At 43.2% G+C, this 7,874-nt stretch overlaps 1 long non-coding RNA gene across 1 annotated transcript; it reads left to right on the top strand.

Annotated features, from left to right (window-relative positions):
• The first annotated feature begins 315 nt into the window (after positions 1 to 315).
• On the top strand, positions 316 to 6,267 carry LOC134171470 (uncharacterized). Its single transcript, XR_009967643.1, has 2 exons — positions 316 to 358; positions 5,135 to 6,267. It is a non-coding gene; the product is annotated as an uncharacterized LOC134171470 (long non-coding RNA).
• The last annotated feature ends 1,607 nt before the right edge of the window (positions 6,268 to 7,874 follow it).

Below are 7,874 nucleotides of genomic sequence, written 5' to 3'. Positions count from 1 at the left end.
CAAGCCCCCAGCAGCCAGCTCTCTGCACAGTGTAGCCGTGTGCAATAGTTTCCATGCAAACTCCTCAGCCTGGCGTTTTCTGCCCGTTCCTGTTTCAGAGACGTATTGCAGCTGTCTCCCTGCGGTGGTTTACAGGAACTGCAAGGGGCAGGCAGCCTGCGCGGAGCGTTTCTCCTCTCCGGTGGGTCCTTGGCTGCAGTGTACCATGCAGGATGGTGTGGCTGCAAAGGGAGGAGATGCAGCTTTCCCCAGGAGTAGCCCTGCAGTTATTCTCTGCTACTGACTGTGATTCTGAAGCCCATGAAGATGCTTCAGCTTGGCAGAGAACAAAAACAAATGCTGGGGATGAAGAAGTATGGTGGGTTGAACCAGCCAGCAGCCAAGCACCCACACAACTGCTTGCTCACCCCCATCACCGCCAGTGGGATGGGGGAGAAAACAGGAAAAACAAAGTGAGAAAGTTTGTGGCTGGAGATAGAGACAGATTAATGGGTGAAGAAAGAGAAGGGAACCCCAGGAGAAAACAAGGCAATCACACACCACCCGCCACAGTCAGACACATGCCCAGCTGGTGTGCGAACAATGGCCACCTTGGAAGCCAGTACCCTTCCTTCTTATTCCTTTACCTCAGTCTTTATCCCTGATGACTGAGCTGATTGAACGTGATGTTGTATGGTGTGTGACGTCCCTTTGGCCGGGTCAGGTCAGCTGTCTCAACTGTGTCCCATGCCCAGCCTACTCATTGAGAGGGCAGAGTGGGACACAAAGAGAAAGCCTTGATGCTGTGCAAGCACCCCTCAGCAACAGCCAAAACATCAGTGTGCCACCAATACCATTTTCGTGACAAATCCAAAACATGGCACTGTAGGAGCTGCTGTAAAGATGGTTAACTCTACCCCACTCTCCAGTAAAAGAATTTAGCAGCAGTTCAGATGGGTGCATGTCTCTGTACCTGGCAGCTGGGTTGAGGCTATGTACGAGGGCCTGGAAGGACCCAGGTTCAAAGTCCCTCTTTTCCAAATGAGGAGCAGGATTTTAAGCCCAACATAAGACACTCTATAGATTTTATGGATGTCCAAGAAATGTACAGGCTAGAAAAGCCCTGTCCTTTTATATAACCAGCTTTATTATATTATATGTCAAGTGAGTAATACAGGATGGTTTTGCTGGCTGTAGTGCTCCACATGCTGACGAAGTTTCCATACCCATCCCTAACTAGTATTGAAATACTGTAAAAGCACCCTGGCTACCACCTACTGTAAACTAATTCACCTACTGTACCCACCTACTCTAATACTGATTTTGTAGTTTTAAAGCTTATTTTGCAAATTGAGGATGGCAATTGCAAACAGAATTTCTGCTCTGACAGCCCTTCTCCAGTGTTGCTTGCTGGAGTGTGACAGGTTTGCTGCTCCCACCTTTTCCCATCAGACCGTAGTGCCCTGCAGCTAGGTGGCTGTAGAAGTGCATGCCTGTACCGCTCCTGCGAAACACAGCACAAGTCTCTTTCCCTGCTGCTTTAGCTAAAAACATTGGACTGTGATCTAGGAGGGGTCTGAAGGGGTGAATTCTTGCAGCAGTGGGATATGCCTCTATCCTGACCAAATCTTATGCTCATGTTCTGTTACTCTCAAAGTGAAAAAGTTGCTTCTTACATTGAAACAGAATTTCTTACATTTCAGTTCCTGTCCATTACCTCTAGTCCTGTTACTGGATACCACTGAGGAGGGCCTGGCTTTGTCTTCTGTACTCCCTCCATCAGGTGTTTATACACATTGATGCAAACCTCTTGAGCCTTCTTTTCTGCAGGCTGAAAAGTCCCAGCTCTCTCAGCCTCTACTTGTACGTCAGATGTTCCAAGCCCTTCGTTGTCTTTGTGGCCTTTGTCTGGGCTTGCACCAGTGCATCCATCTCTCTTCTACTGGGGAGCCCAGAAGTGGACAGAGCACTGCAAAGGGTTCTCGTCATGACTGAGCAGAAAGGAAGGATCACAGGATCACATCCTGCAGAAAATCTAGCTTATCCTGTAATCCTAAAATCTTAATAATCCTCATCAGTCTTCCCCTCATTTTAGTTCTGCTGTAATCTATTTAAAACAAGATGACTAAAACACAAGCAGTTTTCGAGACGTGCTTTGGAGCAGCACAGAGTGACATAATGGGGACTTCTATTTTGTGCTCTGTTACCTTCAAAGTAGGTAAAAATATCCCATCTACTTTTTTGATCACTGGGCTGATGTTTTCATCCCCCCCCCCCCCTTTTCCATCATCATTGACATAAATTTTTTATCCACTGTTTGATTGCCCAGTCATCCAGGACTGTGGTATCCTTCTGCAACTTTGAGCTTTGCATTAATACTGATTGCCATTACTAATTTTGTACCAACTGAAAACTTTTGTCATCCTTTGCTAGGTCACGGGGGATTATATTGAAGAGTAAAGTCCAAAGTGCAAATATGTGTGCGAGCCCAGTGCCAGCTTCCTTCCACAGTGAAGACTCTCATCTTTTTCAGCCATCTTCTACTTCCTAGCTTAAAATCGGGAGAACCTGTCCTTTGTACTTCTTAGGAACCTTCAGTTATCACTTTTGAAATAGCCTTTGACAAAATCCTCCGCCTGCATCACCTTTACCCACAAAGCTTGTGAAATGCTATAGATCTTTTTGCCAGATTCATGAGGCATGACTTCCTTGGGTAAAAATGCTTGTGGAATCCTGCCCAGCACAGCTGCTCTTACAGCTCCTCCTGATAAAGCCTTTTTTCTTACAGATTTATTTCTCTATAGATTTCAGCATCACCCTGGAGCCTTTCTTAAAGAAGGAAGTTATAATGGCTATTGGCTGTTCCTCTGACACCAGCCATATTTCAAGTAACAAGTTAGCAGTTTCATGCTGAGTTACTCCAGAGCCACTTGATGATTGTCATCCTGTCTTCTCACTGGTCAATTTTACTGGTTTGCTTCAAAATCTCTTCGGTTTGAGATTGTTCTTCATCTGTCACAGCAGGATCTATCACTTTGTTCTTAATGAGATGTGCTCAAGCAAGTACTTTTCCTATAGCCTTTGCTGTGTAATTCTACCTCTTGACTGTCTCACTTGGCTGAATTTCTGGAAGACATCGTGGTTTGGATGTGTCTGAAAGTGGTTTCTGTTAGCAGCTTGCATTGAACTGGTATTTGACCCATCTCACTGGAGATCTACATTTCACTTGCCAGATTTTCCTGGTTTTCCCATTTGGAAATGACTTTTGTCAAGTTCTAATAGTTCCCTTCACTGTCTTTTTTAATTAGGCTGAGATTTTTGTGAGGGTTTTTCTCTTTGTAAGATGCTTTCCACAAGCCAGTCGGCAGCTGTCAGACACGGTATCTTTTAAGATAAGTCTTTTTGGCCTTACCAGCATTTTCAATCTTTTAGTTTCTACTTTCTTTTTTTCTATCTTTATTGCTGCTCACATTTGAAGCTCCCTTTTGAAGTTCTGCACGTTTGAAATGGACTTTCAGGTTGTTTTTTTTTCCTTCCTAGCTTGAATTCAGTACATGCAATTGCTACATCGTCCTCACCACTAACCTCTTCACATTCCACACAGGCTGTAAAGTACTTGTCTCTCTCTGTCCTTTGCAAGAAATGGTCTTAGCATTTCTCTCCTTTAACCCATAAATTATCTAGTCACTCTTTCCTTTAGGTAGTGAAGCTCCTATGTACCTAATCAAACTCAGAGCAATTGCTTGAAGTTCATGGCGTCTATTTCGGACATGAGAGCAGCTTTCAGATGAAAGCCTTTCAAGTTCCCCCAACTTTATTAGATGGACTAATAAAACACAGGGTGTCTATCCACAAACTTTGACCTTCATGGAAAAGGAGGTGCCTGATGTAGAGGGGGTGTGTGCTCTGATCAGGAAGAGCAAGTAGGTGAGGCATCCCTTGCTTGTGATGGTTCTCATTGTGCTGCAGCCTTCCAGGCTGGCTGGTATTTCCAAGCAAAACAACAGGCATCACAGGCTTCTCACAATAGATAAAGTCCTTTGTATTCCGTATCATCAGTCTCCAGTTGGAGAGCTGCACTTCACTACTCCACACTTCGAGATACATTAACGTTAAGGTAAGGTATCATGTGGGTAAAATCCTACATGAATAAATTCTGCAGGGTTTATTTGCCTGCGGTCTGAACAGAGCCTGCTGGAGCTGTTAAGGGGGCGAAAGGGAGACAGCAGCATTTAAGCAGAGGAGGTAGAAGTGCCACAGGACTCAGAAAAGAGATTGGTATAGGCTTGGAAAACCACTATTTTATGCATGAGACAAAGCAAAATACCGGGCTGGCCTTCTACCTTTGTTCAGCTTCCTTTCTGTGTACACAAAGCAATTTCAAACACATGATTTGCTTTTCATCTCTCAAATATTACTTCTGTTCATCCAAGAAGTCCTTCCCCAAATGCACTGTATATCATTAGGGACCTGCTCCACACTCCAAATGTTTTTTTCATGTAATAAATACTTGACATTTAGAAAAAATAGCTTCTAAATTTACACAGTGCAGAGCTCACAGTTTGAGATTACCCTCTAAACACCCTCAAGTGCCAGGCGCATAAATAAATATCTTTGCAAATAGATTCTCATTTATTAGTTTTGCAAATGTATTTTCACTTCTTGGGGATGGAAAAACAGCTCCAGTTTAAATTATATAGGAAGAAAGTGAAGGAGAAAGGCTGATCAAAAATGTTAAATTCTCTCCTTGTTCTTTTGATTTGTTTTCTGTCTTTGTAATTCAAATATCATAATAGTGCTACTATACATCTAATCTGTCTAGTTACGCTTTATGTCATGGCCAACCAAGCTGAAGCAGCAGCAAGAGATAAACTGCAGTTTTTAGAGAGCGGAAAAGCTGTCTGTCTGCAGTTCATACATGGTCTCCACCATACAGAACATAATCAGGTCTTCAGATGAGGTGTATTTACCCCCTTAACACTACTGGGAGAGGACCAAGCATTGCTGTTCCCATTTTGACGAGGGAGTAACAGATGAGCTTGGCCATAGAGAAATCAAGGGACTGCTTTCTACTCTCCTACAGAGATATTAGGAATAAAAGATCCCTACAAAGGTATCCTTCCCTCTGAACTGCAAAGTCTTGCCTTATTTCCAGCTGTGTGGAAATAAAAGAAAGAAAAGATTCCTGATGGCCACAAATTGGTTAGCACCCCTTCTTACCATCACAGAAGACCCGAGGATGATGCCTGTGCTACAGAGGCTGGAGTACTGATGCAGTTAACAGTGCCATGCAAAGATACAATCATAATCAGTGAGCAAGGTGACCCTTTCATTTACTTTGGCTGTCAGAAAACTAAACTTCTTGTTCAAGTTGTCTCTCTGTTGTTAGTGGAGGCATAACAGCACTGTGGTGGATGGGATAAAGGGCCTGTTTTCAACAGCCCGCTGCCTCCAAAAGAAGGCTGTATTAGCCCAGATGGTCAGCTTAAGGCAGTCTGTATAGCCAGTCTCCTCTTCTGTACAGGCTGAGCTTTAGCGATCAAAACCATAAGTGATCAGGGATCCTTAGACGTGCTCAGAGGCTGAGGGCCTTCAGTTCAGTGACTGTCTGTGTTTGTCCATGAAGTCTATGAGTCAGTAGCAGCGATGACCATGATGGTTACAGACTTGGGTTTGTGTGGATGTGCCAAAACATTGTGTCTTGGTCAAAAGTCATCACTTCAGTGAAACTGAAGTAGCTTGTCATTTTTTTTCTGGCAAATGGCAGACGAAGCCATGTGGAACAGATTGAGTGTTGAGCTCCTTGTTAGCACAGAATTATGCTCTTGCTACTGCCTACCTCTTTCTGTGAGCATGGATATCTAGATTCAAGGATATGCTACCCTGTCAAGCTTCATGACATCCTCTTCATTAGTGTTGTATTACACTGAGTACTGGCTATTACTTGCCTCCAATTTTTGTTCTCTCAGGAAGATCTAGCCCCTGGGCCCCAAAGCCCCTCAGGCTCACAGTTACTTTATGCCTTGCTAATGAACTTATTCAAGCAAAGCAGTGACAATCCCTAAGTGAAAGCAGTTTTACTTGCACTGCTAGACTGCAGAACTAAGCTAAAACCAATCGGATTAAACTACTTTTAATATATCTATTCAGGGCTGAGCAACAGTTCAAGTACACAAATCCAGCACTGATTTCAACAGCATTTGATAAAGAGCTTTTACATTCTGATTAATTTCTTGCGACTGTGAAAATTGTTCAGAGATCAAATAAACGAAGTTTGCTATGTCTGTTATTTGTAAAGGTACAGATTATTTCAGAGAATCCTTATTAACCTGATCTCATTATATGTTATCTCTAAGTGATAGTCTGCTACTTAGCTACTATTTCCCTAGTCATGAAGTGTAATGCCCCAGGCGTAATGATCAGGCCATAGACAAGTCCATGACTTTGTAGGGATAAGGTAGATGGTAGCTTGGTCTGAGGTTGCACCTGCCTTTCACCAACACTGTCCCTTATGGTGAAGCACTGAACTACAGACACCATGGCCCAGCTACTCAGCCCACACTCTCTATAAACCAGGGAATCTATGGCATGATTTATCATATGCTAATGTAGGTTACCAAAAATAAGCCGGATTAATTATTCTCCACTTCTCTCCATAGATCATAAAGGGAATTTACAGTGATGACTTTGAACTACAATGTTGACATCTGCATTCAGTTACATGGAGACCACCTTTGGTGCCAAAATGCATCTACTTCAGGTCACTGCTAGACTACACAGCACTGAACTCCTGTGCTGGGCCACATCCCCAGCTCTTGTTTTTCTTTTCCCCTGGTCTGAGGTCACTTTGCAGTGATCTTCCATCTCAGCTGATCTCTTGCTGTCTGGGTTTTGAAATTAATATCTTCAGCAAATCATTTAGCTCCTGTGGAGCACATACAACACAATCAGTATAATTACTTCATGTCACACCTCAGTTGTCACTTCACTTAAATGGACTGCAAGTAAGATGAACTTGAAAAGTGCTCTAAGATAATGTTCTCAGAGTTTCTATTTTAGACTCTTCTGAAAGATGTTAAATATATTCAGAAAAAGAGATTTCATCCTAGAAATTATTATCTATATTATAGCAGAGGGAATAGGGCCAACAGAGTTCAGAGCTCTATGATTAACACACTGTTAAAAAACTTTCAGTGTAGATAGAGAAAGGGTAGGACAGGAATAATGGGACTGACCTAGTAAGCTTAGGTATTCGTGATGGAGAAATTTATACAGAAGTAGTCACCCTGATTATGAAATAGCATCCTATGCTACTTCGTAGTAAAAGGCGCCCTACCTTGAATTGAAGATTGGTTGGTGTGATGAGTTACAGGCTATTTCCTTCTGCTGCCAAGCACATTACCAAGGCAGCAAACCACAGAGCTGAACTCCTTCCTCTCCTATAGGTGATTCAGACCCACGGTTCCCAATTGCCTGGCAGGAGTCCTAGGCACCCAGCTGCCGGGGGGTCTGGTGGGAGTTGGTGGCAGCCAGGAGGCAGGAGCTACGCCTGAGCAGAGAAAATGGGACTGCAGCCTGCTCCTGGGCTCATGGCAGGTTTTGCACAATGCACATTGTTAAAGGTGAAGGATCTGTTTTAGAGGGGCTATTCAAACTGAAGGGCTGTTACTGGGTGTTTTTACACTGTTAAAACTCCACACATAATACAAGAGCAGTTATTGTCCTCACAGAGCAGAATAAAAGCTAAACAAAAAGAAGTCATGCCCCTGCAGGTTTGGAGTTGCACAAGCAGCACTGCGCTTAAAATTCAATCAACCAGATTGGTTTCCCCCTAAAAGTCTCTTAAAATACCTAATAATAATTTTGAAGATGGAAGTTATCCCATTTCTAATATT

Source organism: Pezoporus occidentalis, unplaced genomic scaffold (assembly GCF_034315485.1).
Source record: "Pezoporus occidentalis ecotype Australia unplaced genomic scaffold, CSIRO_AGI_Poc_V1 ctg40, whole genome shotgun sequence".
Taxonomy (NCBI): Eukaryota; Metazoa; Chordata; class Aves; order Psittaciformes; family Psittacidae; genus Pezoporus; species Pezoporus occidentalis.
The sequence above is the reverse complement of the archived record's forward strand: the minus strand, read 5'-3'. Positions and strand labels throughout refer to the sequence as shown.